Source organism: Microtus oregoni, unplaced genomic scaffold (assembly GCF_018167655.1).
Source record: "Microtus oregoni isolate MIOR12 unplaced genomic scaffold, Mior012 000007F_ref0000211, whole genome shotgun sequence".
NCBI classification, from domain to species: Eukaryota; Metazoa; Chordata; class Mammalia; order Rodentia; family Cricetidae; genus Microtus; species Microtus oregoni.
Genome location: NW_024543066.1, coordinates 53,864,943 through 53,882,192, shown reverse-complemented (window position 1 = coordinate 53,882,192; position 17,250 = coordinate 53,864,943). Strand labels below are relative to the sequence as shown.

The following is a 17,250-nucleotide window of genomic DNA, read 5'->3' as shown; positions in this document are numbered from 1 at the left end:
ATCACTGCCAGGAGGGTTACTTAAGGACCCTTGGGTCCTTCCCTCAACACCAGAGAACAGGAACCTGGACAAGGCAAGCATCTCTCCCCCTTGTCCTGTGACACTTCAGAGTACCGCAGCCAAACACCAAAGCCGGGCACAGAAAGAAAAGCTTTGACACCTTGGACCCTGGTCTCTAGCCCTTGTAAAAAGAGGATTATAGTACGTCAGATGTCGCAGGGAGTAAGATGGGTACATAGACCCAAGCAGCAGGGATGGTAAAGGGTCACCCTGTGAAATGGATAATAGGTTTTTAGAGTGGTGAACTGGGCGAGCTCAAACTGCCTTCTGCTGTTAGCTACAATAAATTTTCAAGTGTTCAGGAATTTTTCTAGCCAGTTGGTATCAGGCTGAGAGTTTGAATTTTCACTCAATATAGTGAGCCTAGTGCTGCTGACCCATAATTCCAATTGCTTAGGTGGCTGAGGCAGGAGGATCTCAAGTTCAAGGCCTATCTGAACTAGAGGAAAAATTAGCCTGAGTAACTTGAAGTTGAGAGAGAGAGAGAGAGAGAGAGAGAGAGGCGAAATCAGTGGCTGAGCACCATCTAGAGTGCACACAGTCCCAGGATCAATCACCAGCAGCACACCCACAAAAAGAAAGAAAGAAAGAAAGAAAGAAAGAAAGAAAGAAAGAAAGAAAAAGAAAAGAAAAGAAAGAAAGAAATTAGAGACCAGGGCTTAGTAGCAAATACCCTGACCACCACACCTGACGACCTGAGCCTGGTCCCTGGAACCTACATGGCAGAAGAAGAAAACCAGTTCCTACACATTATCACCTGGCCTCCATCCCCTCCCCAGAATAAAGAAATAAATGTAATAACAACTTGTTTTAAAAAGAGAGACATTAGCCGGGAGGTGGTGGTGCTAATGGCACACTTGAGAGGCAGAGGCAGGTAGATCTCTGTGAGTTCAAGGCCAGCTTGGTCTACAGAGCAAGTTCCAGAACAGACTCCAAAGCTACAGAGAAACCCTGTCTCAAAGAGAGAAAGAGAGAGAGAGAGAGAGAGAGAGAGAGAGAGAAGAAGAAGGAGGAGGAGGAGGAGGAGGAGGAGGAGGAGGAGGGAGGGGGGGAGGGAGAGAGAGAGAGAGAGAAGAAGGAGGGAGGGAGGGAGGGAGGGAGAGAGAGAGAGAGAGAGAGAAGAAGGAGGAGGGAGGGAGGGAGGGGGGGAGGGAGGAAGGGAGAGAGAGAGAGAGAGAGAGAGAGAGAGAAGAAGAAGAAGGAGGAGGGAGGGAGGGAGGGGGGAGGGAGGAAGGGAGAGAGAGAGAGAGAGAGAGAGAGAGAGAGAGATTAACTATCAATATTTCTACTCTGGCCAAATGCTACAAGTCCAGGCTCTAGGGCTTTTACTGTTTTTCAGAGAGCTGACAGCAAACATTTACAGTGTACAGAGAAGACACACGGTCAAACCCATGCCCTCCTCTGCCCCACTGAGAGCGGCTTCCATGCTTTTGTTTCCTATGCTTCTTTCCCATTTTCACAGACATCTGCTGAGACCGGTTATGTACTAGGACCAAATACTCTAAAATAAAGAAAGAAATGAAAGCATCCCTTAATCGCTCCCAGCGGGGTGGAGCCCTAGGAAATGTTCTTGTCAAGCCCCTGGGTTCTAAGGGCACACAGGAAGGGTACTGCAGGCAGAGCAGAGAAGGCATGCAGTGTGGCGGCTAAGGAGAGGAGCTGTGCTGTGTTGCACTGAGATAAACAGGTAGCCCAGGCTGGCTTTAAACTCTTTCATGGCGATTCTTGCGCCTCATTTTCTAGAGTGCTGGGATTTTAGTCCTCAACCACCACACCAGGATAAAAACAACTTTTTAATGTTGCCTCTCTATGCCAGGCAAGGCACACTTGCCTATTATCCCAGTACTTAGGCAGTATGGCCAGGAGGAGAAAGAGTTCAAGGCCAGCCTCCTCTACATAGCAAGTTAGATGCTAGCCTGGGCTACCAGTTTAGATCCTGTCTCAAAAAAAGTGAATAAAAATCCTTGTCTAAGCCCAGCATAATGGTAAATAATGAAAAAAAGCCAGCACTCTGAAGACAGATGCAGGAAGACTGGGAGTAGAGAGTTAGAAGCCAACCTTGCCTCCATAGTGAGACTGTTAAAAAAGAAAATAAATAAAAAAGACCCTGTTTCCAAAACCTATCAGTGGAGAAGCATCCACCTAACCATGTATAGAGCCAGATTTGGTCTCTAGCAAAGAAAGAAAGAGAAAAGAAGGGTTGGAGGAGAAAGAGGAGGGGAAGAAAACGATCCTAGGAATTCACTTCCAGAAAGTTTTAGCTGGGTTACTTAGCTGGCAGGCCTAAAAGTCCGGCAGCCCTCTCCCTGCACCAGCAGAATTTAGCACCAAATTTCTTTTTGCTTCCAAAACCCAAACCTACGCTAGGGAAGAGGGAACTTGTAACATCACTGGAGCCAAGTCTTTAAATCAAAACAGAGCTCTCAAAGACATCTGAAGAGCAGCCCAGAAAGCCGGTGTGACAGGGTCCAGGCTGCTTAGATGGCCATCTCATTACCACTGCTGCTCCACGGCAGACAATGGCAGCCAATGCTTTCCTCTTAATACATGCCGTGTTCCTTCTACTGTAGAGAATGCCAGGACTGGAGTCTCAAAAAGGAAAGCAAAGAAATTCAGAAGCATCCCGGCAGGGAAATAGGGTTATCTTCAAAAGAACAGAAGTCAACGCGTCCTTAGACTCTGAGACACATTAGCAGACAACAGAACCAGGTCATAAACTCCATGCCAGCCAAGTTGTTGTGCACGAGCAGACCCAGCAGAATAGCATCCTTTCACGCGCATGGGTTCAGAAAATCTGTCACCGCACACTATTGACATCTGCATTTTATGTGTGTGTGTACCCATGAGCACACGGAGGTCACAGGACAGCTTGTGGGAGTCCATTCTCTCCCTCTGCCACGTGACTGCCAGGGATCAAACTTGGCTCATCGGGCCTGATGAGAGCCTTTACTCTTGGAGACATCTCAATGCCCTACTTTAATTTTCTTTTGTCCAATAATAACAAATATAAACACATGTTTGTTTGGGTTTTTTTTTGTTTTTGTTTTTAGTTTTTCGAGACAGGGTTTCTCTGTGGTTTTGGAGCCTGTCCTGGAACTAGCACTAGCTCTTGTAGACCAGGCTGGCCTCGAACTCCCAGAGATCCGCCTGCCTCTGCCTCCCGAGTGCTGGGATTAAAGGCATGCGCCACCACCGCCCGGCTGTTTGTTTTTTTTTTTTAAACAGGGTCTTACTAAGTAGCCTATGCCACTCTCAGACTAGCGCTCTTACTGTCTCAGGCTCACCGTGTCAGGACCATAGGCGTGAGCCGTCTTGCCCAGCTTTAAATTGGTTCTTGTGTATGAGAGGGTTTCATTCAAGTTGGCCTCGAACACACGGCAGTCCTCTGCTTAATTTCCTAAAGATTCATTAACTGGTTCAAGTAACTCCTTTGGGATACTCCATCAAATTTTCTTTCTTATTTTCTATGTGTTTGTGTGCCAGAGGTTGAGCTGGGGTATCTTTCTCATTTGCCCTTTGTCTTATTTTTTTCTACTGTTATTGTGTAGATAATGAGTGTAGTTGCCAGGTGTGGTGGTACACACGTTTAACGCCAGGACTCAGGAGACAGAGGAAGGCAGCAGAGTCTGTGAGTTCAAATCCAGCCTGGTCTACACAGTGAGTTCCAGGACAGTCACAGCTACATAGTGAGACCCTATCTTGGGGGGGGGGGGGAGAAAAAAGAAAAGAGAGAAAGAGAAGAGAGAGAGAGAGAGAGAAGAATGCAGGGGGTGAAGAGATAGATGGTTCCGTGGTTAAGAACACTGGCTGCCCCTACAGAAGACCTGGGTTCAATTCAGAACCTACATGGTGGCTCACAACCATCTGTAACTCCAGTGGTCAAACACCCTCTTCATTCTCCTTTGGCACTGTATGTACCAAATACACAAACATACATGCAGACAAAACACTCACATACATAAAACGAATAAATATTTGGGGGGGGCACTTTTTTCAAGACAGGGTTTCTCTGTGTAATCCTAGCTGTCCTGGAACTCACTCTGTAGACCAGGCTGGCCTCAAACTCAGAGATCTGCCTGCCTCTGCCTTTCCAGTAGTGGGAGTAAAGGCGTGCACCACCTCCACCTGGCGAATAGATAATTTTTAAATGTATGTGGGCACACATATACTTCAGTGAACAACATTGTGGAGTTGATTCTTTTCACCTTTTATGTAGACTCCAAGGATCAAATAAAAGGAGTCAGGTTTGGTGGGTAACTTTGACTACTGAGCTATTTTGCCAGCCCTCTACGGTATTTTTTGAGAGTGTCTCTACTGAATCTGGAGCACCAGGTATCTGCCTGTCTCTGTCTCCGAGCACTGGAATACACCTACCGCTTCACCCAGTCTTTACCTACTGCTGGGATGCTAATGCAAGTCCTCAGTCCCAACCAACCACACTTCCTCCCCAACCACTAAGAATCTGCCGATTTTTATATATAAATGATCAAGTTTTTCTAGATGTTGTTGATTCCTTTTTAAAATTTTTATCGCATTTATTTATTTATGTATTTGGGGGAGCATATGCATCCCATCATAGTTGTTATTTTACTTTTTGGGGACCCACCACCCAGCTCCCAAATAAATACACAGAGTCTTATTACTACTTAGAGATACCTGACCTTAGCTTGGCTTGTTTCTTGCCAGCTTTTCTTAAATTATCCCATCTATCTTTTGCCTCCGGGCTTTTTACCTTTTTAAATACCTTTCTTTACTTCTTACTCCATGGCTTGCTGTGCACCTGGGTGGATGGCCCCTGGAGTCCTCCTCCCTTTCTCTCTTTAGTTCCTCCTCCTCCTCTTCCCAGATTTCTCCTCCTATTTATTCTCTCAGCCTGCCAGCTCCACCTATCCTTTCTCTTGCCTGGCTATTGACTGGTCAGCTCTTTATTAGACCAATAGGGTGTTTTAGGCAAAGTAACAGTTTCACAGAGTTAAACAAATGCAACATAAAAGAATGCAACACATCTTTGCATCACTAAACAAATGTTCCACAATATAAACAAATGTAACACATCTTTGATACAGTTCCTCATGTTGTTGTGACCCCAACCATAAAATTCTTTTGTTGCTACTTCATAACTGTAATTTTGCTACTGTTATGAATCTTAATATAAATATCTGATATGCAGGATATCTGATAACCTGTGAAAGGTTATCTACAGGTCTTTTGGGGGTTTTGTTTTTATCTTCTAGAAGTTCTGAGCATTTTGTTATTTGTATTTGTTTTTGTTTTTTGAGAATGGGCTCTCAAGGAGTCCAGACTGGCCTAGAACTTGCTGTGTAGCATAGCCAGGCATGGTGGTACACACCTTTAATCCCAGCTCTTGGGAGGCAGAGACGGGTGGATCTCTGTGAGTTTGGGCTAGCCTGATCTACCAAATGAGTTCTAAGACAGCCAGAACTATGTCATAGAGAGACCCTGTCTCAAAAAACAAATAACAACAAAAAAAACTGATCTTGAACTTGTAACCTTCCTACCTCCACCTCCTGTGTTAAGGGTCTGCAGCCTGTGCCAGGACACTCAGTATTTCAGTAGAGGGCTATTATAGAATGAGGACATTCTGTTTTATTTCAAGTTACCCAGAGATTTCATCAAATATGAACACACAAACAAAATGCCAGAGGCTCTCTTTGCTGGCTGGAGCTAGGCAGGCCTTCACAGGGAAGAAACAGGATGCCTCTGCTGTAACAGGAACCTTTAGAAAAAGGAAAGGGATTTTGCAGAGTTGAAGGTCAAGCACCTGTCAAAGAAATTTCCTCAAAGGTTGCCCCGAAAGACAAGAGGGAAGCTTATCTTCTGAAAATTCTAAGTACAAGGCTGAAGAAAAATCTAAGCACAGGGCTCAGAGGTTAAGAGCGCTGGCTGCTCTTTCAGAGGACCCAGGGTTCAACTCCCAGCACAAACATGGTGATTCACAATTCCAGCTCCAGAGGATCTGACGACCTCTTCTGACTTCCACAGACACCAGGCACACACATGGTACACAGATACACACTCAGGCAAAGTGCCCACACACACAAATTAAAGGGAAAAAAAGAAAAAAAAAGGCTAGTCACTATCACAAGGAACAAGAGTACAGAACTGAGATTTGAAGGGTCAGGGTGGCAAGAAATGCTGACCGCTTCTACGCACCTGCAGAACCCAAGCTGGCATTTGTCGTCAGAATCAGAGGCCTGCGAAGCGTCTTAGCCTCTTCGTTTGTGCCTGATCACCTTTGTCCAGCTCGAAAAGGCACCAATCAGCATGCTGAGATATGGAGCCACAAGTTGCAGGGGGTGCTCCAACTCGAAGTCAGTAGCCAAACTAATCTGTAAGCGTGGTCATGGCAAACTCAATAAGCAAATTCCCTTGACAGACGCCTTGGACTCCTGGTTTCTGGGTAGATGTGCCATTGTCTTCCTGGAGGATCTCACTCATGAGATCTAGACCATTAGAAACGCTTCAAGGAACAGAGGGAATTCTGGGCCCTGCGAGTTATCTTCTCCAGGAAGTGGAACTAAGGAAGAGGCCACATTGCAGAGGTGGAGAGGCTGTCAGCCAGGAGGAGCAGAGCAACGGGCTCACGTGAAGGAAGAACTAAGGATCTCCCACAGTGCTTCTGTAATATGGCCAGTTAGTATACAGTGGTTAAAATGTAGGGACATTTCATTTGTGTTTTAATAAATAAAGCTTGCCTGGAGATCAAAACAGTTGCCCTGGTCAGCCTTACAGACCAGGCAGTGGTGGCACACACTTTTAATCCCAGTAGCTACACTGGTTTGCCACAGAAACCAGGCAGTAATGGTGCACGCCTTTAATCCCAGCACTAGAGAGGAATATAAAATGGAAGGAGACAGTTCTCAGTCAATATCACTCTGAGGATTCGGGAAGGCAGGATCGCCATTTTCAGACCAAGGTAGAGGTAAGAGCCAGTGGCTGGCTGCTTTTCTTTTCTGGTCTTCAGGTTGAACCCCAATATCTGTCTCTAGGTTTTTGTTAATCTTGCTACAGGTCTCTCCACAGATTGGAGGGAGCATGCCACACTTAGATGCTAGAATGGCTGTGGGCATGATGGGGCATATGTGTAATCCCAGTACCTAAGTGGTAGAGGCAGAAAGATGGAGAGTTTAAGGCTAGCCTCAGCTACAAGGAAAGGAGGCACCAGCACACACCTTCGCACTGAAGGATGTCCCCTGCAGACAGCAATGAGCACAGGCCTGAAGTCGCTTGGTGCCCAGGTTCTATTGGATTTACCCTGTCCAATTTGTCTTCCTGGGCTTCTTCCCTGGAGAACAAATTCTCTGGTGGCAGAACCCAGGCCCCCTGAGCTCCTGGAGCCACACTGACCTGCATGGATGCTGGAGATGTTCACATGGTAGAGGACATGAGGCTATGCTACACAAGGTAAGTCAAGTTCATCCCATCGTGCGCTAGGAGCTTCTCACCCGCAACCCAGCACCTCTGCTCCTCTTTTGGAGCTGATAAGACTATGCCTTTCCTGGGAGGCTGAACCGGCCACCTCCATCCACCATGCAAACACGCCTTGGCTCCCCCCAGCTTTTGTTTCTTGCTCAGAACCCTATGATGGCCTCTTAGCCGGTCCATTGGCATGTGTTCTCCGTACCCATCAAGACATCAATGTTGCTCTTCCCATCTCTAGTCAGATACTCAGTCGCCCCACCCCCACCCCATCCTGCTCCTTGTCCCACTGCCACCCTCCCATCACAATCACTGGCTGGTCCTCGCCATGGTAACCAGTCCTCGCCTGGATCTCAGACTGTGTTGGAAGGTTAAGTCACCATGTCCTCCCAGAAGCACTGTCCCCCTCTATTTCAAAGCCCTTTCTGCCTCTCTTAGACTGTGCCCCATGGGTACCTCCCCTTAAGGCCAGAAAGTACTACTGACCCACGGTGTCAAGAGAACTAACATCTCAGCCATTAAGAGCCTCTGAAGTGGCTGCCGAGGCATGAGGGTAGGGTATGGACTCCCAAAGAAGGTACTGGGACCTATGGCAATTGTGGGCTTTACGACAGGACACTCCAGCTGGGTACACAATCCAGCTCTGGCAGTTAGTAAGTGGTGATCCCCATCGGGTGTGGTCTGTTTGCTCATTCTAAAATGAGGTAAGGGATATAAAATACCAGTCTATGGGAAGTAGGTGCTCTCAAGGGGTCCCTGTTTCGGGCCATGGTCGTACTGGGTGCCCCTGTCGACTCCAGGGTTCCTCTCAGCCAGACAGTATGCCCTTCTCACCCTTTGACAGATTTTGATGGCCCCAGATAGGTGACCCCCACCCTGGAGGACTGACCCTTGTGATTGGGTCATTTCTGTAGCTGGGACAGTTTGTAATCCTCTGCTCCAGATATCAAGAATGAGTCCCACACAGTGGGCACTGGGCACAATTTTTGTCCTCATCAGGCCTTGGACACTAGGGAAGCCCAGCTGCCTCCCCATGAGTGTCTCTCTGGTGCCTGTGGCCTGCCCATCTTCACGTCCTCGCTGCCTGGCGCCCAGTGAAGGTGGTAGCTACGGAAGGCAGGAGGTAGGAAAGAGCTGGGTCACACTCGAGTATCAGCTTCATCTCTCGTCTCCCTTGTCTGTGAGAAATGAATCCACAAGGAAAGGAAGCCAGGATGAGCAGTAGGCTGTAGAGCAGGGTTCTCAACCGTCCTAACGCTGTGACCCTTTAATACACTGCCTCATGCTGTGGAGACCCCCAACCATAAAATTATTTTCATCGCTACTTCATAACTAATTTTCCTGCTGTCGTGAATCATAATGCAAATATCTGTGTTTTCAGATAGTTTTAGGCAACCCCTGTGAAAGGGTCATCCAACCCAAAGGGGTTACAACCCACAGGTTGAAAACCACTGATGTAGAGGCTTGGCTAGGGAGAACAAGGAGCCACAGGCCTTCATATCATTCGTAGGATGCAGTAGAAGACTCTGGCCACGCATCAGCCATCTGCATTCCACTGTGAGCCTGGACACTTATTAACCTGCTAGCCCTGGGTCGGGCATTGCACTTGAGTTCCTGGCATCGAATGAATGCACGTGGGAGTTACTTTCCTTCCATTTCACTCAGAGCCTGTGAAGAACCCAGAAAGCTAAGACATCATGGAAAGCTGGACAGATGCAAGGCACCGGCGAACTGGTGTCAACTCCCGTGGAACACAGACCCCAATCCCACCTGTGACACAGTCACCTGCCCCACGCCAGGTGGTGGCGCACACCTTTAATCCCAACACTTGGGAGGCAGAGGCAGGCGAATCTCTGTGAGTTCAAGGCAGCCTAGTCTACAAGGTGAACTCCAGCACAGCCAAGACTGTTACACAATGGAGCTACTGTGGGATTATTTGATTTGCGTCCCCCCCCCCCGATCTGACACATTTTGCTTCATCTGGCACCAATGTGAGAACGAATCCACTTTTACTGCAACTGCACTCTGGGTTTGCCAGCCCTGTGTGTTCCTCGCCCGCAGCTCATGACCCACACGCTGCTGCTTCTCCAGCCAGAATCCCTGCGGTGTTTCTTCCGCCTGCACAGCTCACAACCTGACAGAAAGCTTTGAGCTTTCTTCTTAATTTGACCACTTTCTTGGAATCACTTTAATTGTCCTTAATAACCCCTCTTAATTTGTTAAACAAAGCATATTTATCAGTATCTAAGAGGAGAAAGTACAGAACCAGAAAGAAAGATCCCAAGAAGCCAGCAGGAGCTTCTCCTCATCCCTCTGCCCCGCCCTGGCTGCAACCTCGACACCTACTGGCCAATAAAGATTATTACACCTACTCCAATTCACCATAATGACCCTTAAGGCAGGTAAAATAAGATAACTGACATTACTACCATTCAGGAATTTAATAGCCATTTTCTTATGCTATGGATGGTATTCTGCAAGGCTTATGTGATTTTCCTTATACATACATTTATTTGATTTTGGGAATTAGGTTTTTTCTATTATATTGTTAAGAAAATAATTTGATAACAGAGCCAAGAATGAAGCACTTTTAGAAATGATACAGCCTTTACAGACTAATAATGAACAGCTAGTTGAAAAATTAATACTATTGAAAAGGATAACATCAGTTTGACAGACAAAATCCAATCAATGTCAAAGGGTGCTGAGACATGATCTGAAAGAATTTGTGCTGCTGAATTTAACAATCAGAATCTGTTGAAAAGTTATGATAAGCTAATGGATAAACTATCTCTTCAGGAAGGCAATAGGCACACCATAAAAATTATGTCCAAGGATGAGACGTTATTTTTCCTGGACAAATTTCATACCTTGGAATCATCAATGAGCGCATTAGAATGGAACACCGGACGGGAGATTCAGACTTTGCAAAAGGCAATGGTAAAAATATTTGAGAAGATTAAGGAAATTATCAAAACTGATGATCAGGGAGAGAAGGTACAAGGACAGGATTTAGCCTCGCCAGTGTGTGCCAGAGTCCGGGATGACTTACCCAGAGTTTTAGCTGCCTATCTGGTAATATTCTCTGAGAAGCCATCTGGCACAAAAAACACTAATATAGTCAAAGAATTTAAATGGCAACCTATAGGTATGAGTGATCTGAAGAAAATTAAGCAACCAATAGTATCTTATGGCCTGCATCACCTTTTGTTAGGGAAATGGTCAAAATGTGGGCATCAAGGAATAAGGCTAACTAACATGATTGGCTTCAGTTAATCTCAGTGGTCCTAGAAGACGGACCCTAGCATCAAATCCTTGGGAAGGGTTATTACTCAAACCCTCAGGACCAGGCTCTCTACAACAGACATGCCTTCTCCCTATGCCATACAGCAGCCTTAAATGCTTGGGGAAGGATTCAGAAACCAGGAAAGAGAATTGAATCATTTTTCAGAGTTAAACAGGGCCAGAGAGAACCCTTTAGTGACTTTTTACAAAGATTAACTAAGGCTTGGGCTGAAGAGATGGCTCAGTGGTTAAGTGCACTGGCTGCTCTTCCAGAGGTCCTGAGTTCAATTCCCAGCAACTACATGGTGAGCACCATCTATGATGAGATCTGGTGCACTCTTCTGGCCTGCAGGCACACATGGAAGGAATGTTGTATATATAATAAATAAATCTTTTTTAAAAAAGATTAACTAAGGCTGTACAAATAGGAGTAACAGACCCAGAAGGTAGACATGTACTTATTGAATATCTGGCTTTTGAAAATGCCAACTTAGAATGCAAAAATATACTTGGGCCTTTAAAGGTTAGATCAGCACCAATGGATGAATGGATCCTTCATAAAATAAATGTTGAGACATTTGACTATAGTACTGAGGCTTGGATAAGAAAAGAGATTTCCAGTGATATGAGGAGACACCAAATGCCAAATGCTTTCATTGTGGTAGAATAAGACATCTTTTTTTTTTTTTTGAGACAGGATTTCTCTGTGGTTTTGGAGCCTGTCCTGGAACTAGCTCTTGTAGACCAGGCTGGTCTTGAACTCACAGAAATCCGCCTGCCTCTGCCTCCCAAGTGCTGGGATTAAAGGCGTGCACCACCACCGCCCAGCTAGAATAGGACATCTTAAAAGGGATTGTAGACAAGAAATTCCTAGAAATAATGTCTACTCCGGGAATGGCAAGAATAGATTGGTCTCAACTGTCTGGAATATGTAGGAGATGTGGCAAAGGCCAACATTGGACCAATGAATGCAGACAACAAATAGGAATGCAACAAAAGACAGACAAGGCAACCTGATATCATCAGGAAACTCCCTGGGGGGCCTCTCGTAGGCCCCCATGTCAAAGCTAAGAGCGCATATATTTAACATTCTAATTGAGGGATTACGAGACATGGGTGTGGATGTGAGTATCGTTACTCCAGAATCTTGGCATCAGAATTAGCCACTTCCGGAGACAGATGTTCAATCCCTAGGAATTGGAACCCTATCTCAAGAGATAGCACAAGATGGGCCAGAAGGACAGAAAGGAGGTCTGAGGTCAGATGTAGCTAATATTGCAGTGAATTTATGGGGTCATGACCTATTGCAGCAATGGAATACCCATATTAACATTTTTGCAGTCACAAAAACTCATGTTTCTGGGAAGGATATTATAAGGTATTATAGATAAAAGGTCATCAGCCATTCAGGCTATACAAAAACACAAAGCAACTAGCAAACCTTCAGAGGTACTAACAGCCCTACCTTCAAAATGGTTAACTGAGGGGGGCTGGAGAAATGGCTCAGTGGTTAAGAGCATTGCCTGCTCTTCCAAAGGTCCTGAGTTCAATTCCCAGCAACCACATGGTGGCTCACAACCATCTGTGAAGACGTCTGGCGCCCTCAACTGGCCTTCAGGCATACAGACAGAATATTGTATACATAATAAATAAATAAATAAATATATTTAAAAAAATGGTTAACTGAGAAGTCAATATGGGTTAAACAATGGCCTTCAACAGAAGACTAACTGCAGGCTTTACAACAGCTGGTACAGGAACAACTAGATGCTCACCATATTGAAGAATCTACCAGCCCTTAGAATTCTCCTGTATTTGTTGTTTTAAAAAAAATCTGAAAAATGAAAATGAAGATCTAAGAGGTTATTCAACCTATGGGCCCTCTAAAATCTGGAATTCCTAAGCCTTCTCTAGTACTAAAAGGATGGTCTCTCATAGTTAATTTAAAAGATTGTTTCTTCACTATACCTTTACAAGAAAATGACAGAGAAAAATTTGCCTTCATTGTGCCTAGTTATAATAATTCTCAGCCTACTAGGAGATATCAATGAACCGTCCTCCCACAGGGAATGCTCCATAGCCCCACCCTGTGCCAATACTTTGTAAGTCAGCCATTGGAAATAATATGTAAGCAATTTACTAAGTCTATAATTTACCATAACATGGATGACATTTTCTATCTGATTCAACTGCAGATACTTTAGAACGTTTGAAGAAGTAAAGAAAGTTTTGCCAAAATGGGGATTACAAATTGCTCCTAAGGGCTGGAGAGATGGCTCAGCGGTTAAGAGCATTGCCTGCTCTTCCAAAGGTCCTGAGTTCGATTCCCAGCAACCACATGGTGGCTCACAACCATCTGTAATGAGGTCTGGTGCCCTCTTCTGGCCTTCAGACATACACGCAGAAAGAATATTATATACATAATAAATAAATAAGAAAAAAAACAAATTGCTCCTGAAAAAATACAGAGATTCTTTCGATTACTTAGGTTATAAAATAGGTTTATAGAAAATTAGAACACAAAAGGCACAAATTAGGAGAGACTGATTGCGGACTCTTAATGACTTTCAAAGATTGTTAGGAGACATTTCCAGTGTACAACCAACTATTGGGATAGCACCCAATCGAATAATTCATTTAAAGAAAACCTTAGATGGTGGCAGAGATTTAAATAGTCCCATGGAATTAACATCTGAAGCAGAGAAAGAATTAACAGTTGTTGAAGAGAAATTACAGGAGGCTCATGCCGATAGGGTGGATCCCAATCTTAATTGCATTCTAGTCACATTGCCCCGAATTTCTCCTACAGGAATTTTAATGCAGAGGGAAGATATTATCTTAGAATGGATCTTTTTACCACATAAACCAAGTGAAAAATTAAAAACTTATATGGAAAAGGTCTCTGAATTAATTATATAAGGAAAATGAGACTTCGTCAATTAGCAGGTATAGACCCAGCAGAGATTATAGTGCCTTTTACTATTGATGAAATTAAAAAATTTTAGGAAGACAATGAACCCTGGCAAAGAGTTTGTGCTAATTTTTTGGGAGCAATTAATAGCAATTATCCCAAATGAGATAGAATTAACCTTATAAATAGAACTACTTGGATTCTTCCCCGAATTGTACATGACACACCAATAAATGGAGACTGTACATTTTATACTGGTGCAAATAAATCAGGAAAGGCAGGTTACAAACCAGAAGATTTAAGCAAGCCCTTATATTCTGTTCAAAAGGTAGAGCTATATGCTATTTTCATGGTAATAAGGGATATTAAAGAACCTCTCAATATAGTTACTGACTTACAATATGCAGAAAGAGTTGTCTTACATATTGGAGGCACTGATTTTAAACTGTATGATACAGAATTGACTTCATTATTCATTCAGGTTCAGGATATAATCAGGAATAGTTTCTGTCCCATATACATAACACACATCTGATCCCATACGGGTCTACCAAGTCCTCTAGCACAAGGTAATGCAGAAATTGATTGATTATTGATTGGAAATGGGCCGAAGGTCTCAGAATTTCATAAGAAATATCATGTCAATAGCAAAGGTTTAAAGAAAGAGTTTTCTATTACATGGCAACAGGCCAAGGAGATTATAAAGAGATGTTCTACTTGCTCTTTCTATAACCAAACACTGCTACCTGTAGGGAGTAACCCAAAAGGTACTCAGAGGAATGAAATCTGGCAGATGGATGTTTTTCACTTTACAGAATTTGGTAAATTAAAATACGTACACCACACCATTGACACTTATTTAGGCTTTCAATGGGCAACTGCCTTGCGCTCAGAAAAGGCTGATTCAGTAGTCTCATATTTATTAGAAGTTATGGCCCTCATGGGTATACCTGCACAAATAAAGACAAATAGTGGTCCAGCATACGTCTCTAAGAAAATGAAACTGTTTTTTGCTTATTATAATATAAAGCACATTACAGGTATATCAAATAATCCTACAGGTCAGGCAGTAATCTTTTCCTGCAGTAATCTTTGAAGTTTCCAGGATGAAGATGGGGCCCCACAACAACCACTCCACCTGGTTGATATGACATCATGATGCTGATAGCACTACTATAAGTACCAGCTGCTCAAGATGGTTCCAACTTGGTTAGCTGAAATGGTGCACCTTTTTACAACATTCTGGCCGGAACTCCAAAGAGGATCCTCAGAAAAACCCTATCGACTATTCAGGGACCATTTGCAATTATACCGGACAGTAATCTTTAAAATGACTTAACCATCATTTTAGTTTTACAGAATCACACAGAAAGAACATCGTCCCCATGTCAGCTGGAAGTAATTTTAGAAGACGAGATGGCCCTTCTCCCAATGAAGTCTGTCTTCAGGGTAGGGGCATCAATTAGGTGTTGATTATTACTGGTATAGGGTTGGGGTTTGGGGTGGAAATTAGGTAGGTTCAGGGATCTTTTTGAAAAGAAAAAGGAGAAAATTGAATGGAATAACAGGTAGACTAGTGTGAGCTTATTCACACTAATAATAGTGAGGAGACTGGAGAAATGGCTGAGGTCAAGAGCACTGCTGCTCTTCCAGAGGACCTGAGTTCAATTCCCAGCACCCACATGGAAGCTCACAACTGTCTGTAACCCCAGTTTCAGGGGATCTGACACCTTTACATCAATGCACATAAAATAAAGTAAATTATTTTTAAAAAAGAAAAAATAATAATAGTGAATAATAAAGTGAATACTTGTGAACTATTATTTATGGGCAATTTACATTGGTATAGATTCTTATATATTGATACAAGTTCAAATTATCTGTTATATTGAATATGTCCTATTTCTTTTCTTTTTTTTTTTTTTGGTTTTTTGAGACAGGGTTTCTCTGTGGTTTTGGAGTCTGTCCTGGAACTAGCTCTGTAGACCAGGCTGGTCTCGAACTCACAGAGATCCGCCTGCCTCTGCCTCCCGAGTGCTGGGATTAAAGGCGTGCGCCACCATGCCCGGCCGAATATGTCCTATTTCTGTTTAAATATTTGTACACATATACAAAGTTATTCTGTCAGATTGGAAACATGCATGTTTCTACCTCTGTTTAAGACATTTTGTATATTGATACAATTTTAGAATATAGTTATCATATTGCATTATATATTTCTACCTCTCATCAAGATACTTACACACTGTTTACATTTTTAGGTCATTGTTCTCATTTACTGCACAATTTAAAGATTGTTTAATATTCTAATATGAAGTTTTAGTTTTTAAGTTATAGAGGTATTAAGTATTATAGGTTAATAGTTATTCATGTTTGTCTTACTTATAGTTAGACTAATCAGGTTCTTTAGATACACAGAGATTACATTCTGCATAGATAGATATTCTTCAATCACTTCAAAGATCTGTAGAGCATGGCATTTAAATACTTAGGGTTCTGTTGATGTGAGACACAATTGCTCCTGGCAGCACCGATCTATTCCTGAGACAATGTTGAGCACCAAAGACACTCTACTTGGATTTTATTTCTTCTTGGCAAAACTGGCCTTTGAGCAAGGAACTGCCCATGCCTCAACCACTGACAAAGTGCACGAGTCCAAACAGGACAAGCAGGATACAAGAAAAAATACTGTCAAATCTTGCCAACACAGGTAAGTTTTGAAAACTTTTCCTGCCTCTGAAAATGATCTGTCATTTACTGTAGGCCTTAGCCAAAGTTGGTTGCTCCAACATTGCAAATGAGACTTTGAGTGATTGTCCAGGTAGCCAGTTGTCTCTGTACATTTTAGAAACTGCCTGATTGCACTTCCTGCCTACTCAAGTAATATTGTCTCCCTTCTCAGGCCTTCGATGAGGTGGAAGATTAGATAGTTGTAGTTACTTTCCTCTTACGATTTAGTCAAGCCATTTCTAATATAAAACTTAGACCCCTTAGGAAAGAATGATTATTGAAACATTTAGTAAATGTTCCTTGCTTAATATTGTTTATGCTGGTTGCAATTTTAATTTTTATACTTGATATCTGTTCTTATTGTATATAGTGTTGTATTGGGTTTAGAACTCTCTCACTTAGACAAAAGGTGGGGAGATGATGGGGAACCTCCTTCAGCCAATGGCTTTTGAGAGGCTGGACCAGGTTGAGGTGCGGCTTTGGGTACCAAAAAGCCATGGTCCGGCCCACTCGCCTTTCTCTTCCCGTGCTCCATACCTGGATGTTGGACCTCCATTCCTATTCCCTAAGTTTTCCCTTTTAATAAAGAAAAACCTTAGTACACCCTATTTGGAGCTAGAATGGGATTATTTGATTGGCATTCCCCCCATCTGACATGTTCTGATGCATTCTGCTTCAACAGAGAGAAACCTGTCCCAGGCTTTAGGCTTAGGTCAACCTCTGCAGGATCCACTCCAGCCAGGTGCAAGGCAGAGCGGGGACCCACACTTACCCCCACACCCCCAGCTTCTATAAGACATCAGGGAAATAAGATGTCTCCAGCT

The 17,250-nt window shown here is 43.6% G+C and overlaps 1 pseudogene; it reads left to right on the top strand.

Annotated features, from left to right (window-relative positions):
• Nucleotides 1–210: 210 nt before the first annotated feature.
• On the top strand, nucleotides 211–9,651 carry LOC121450327 (annotated as a pseudogene).
• Nucleotides 9,652–17,250: the final 7,599 nt, after the last annotated feature.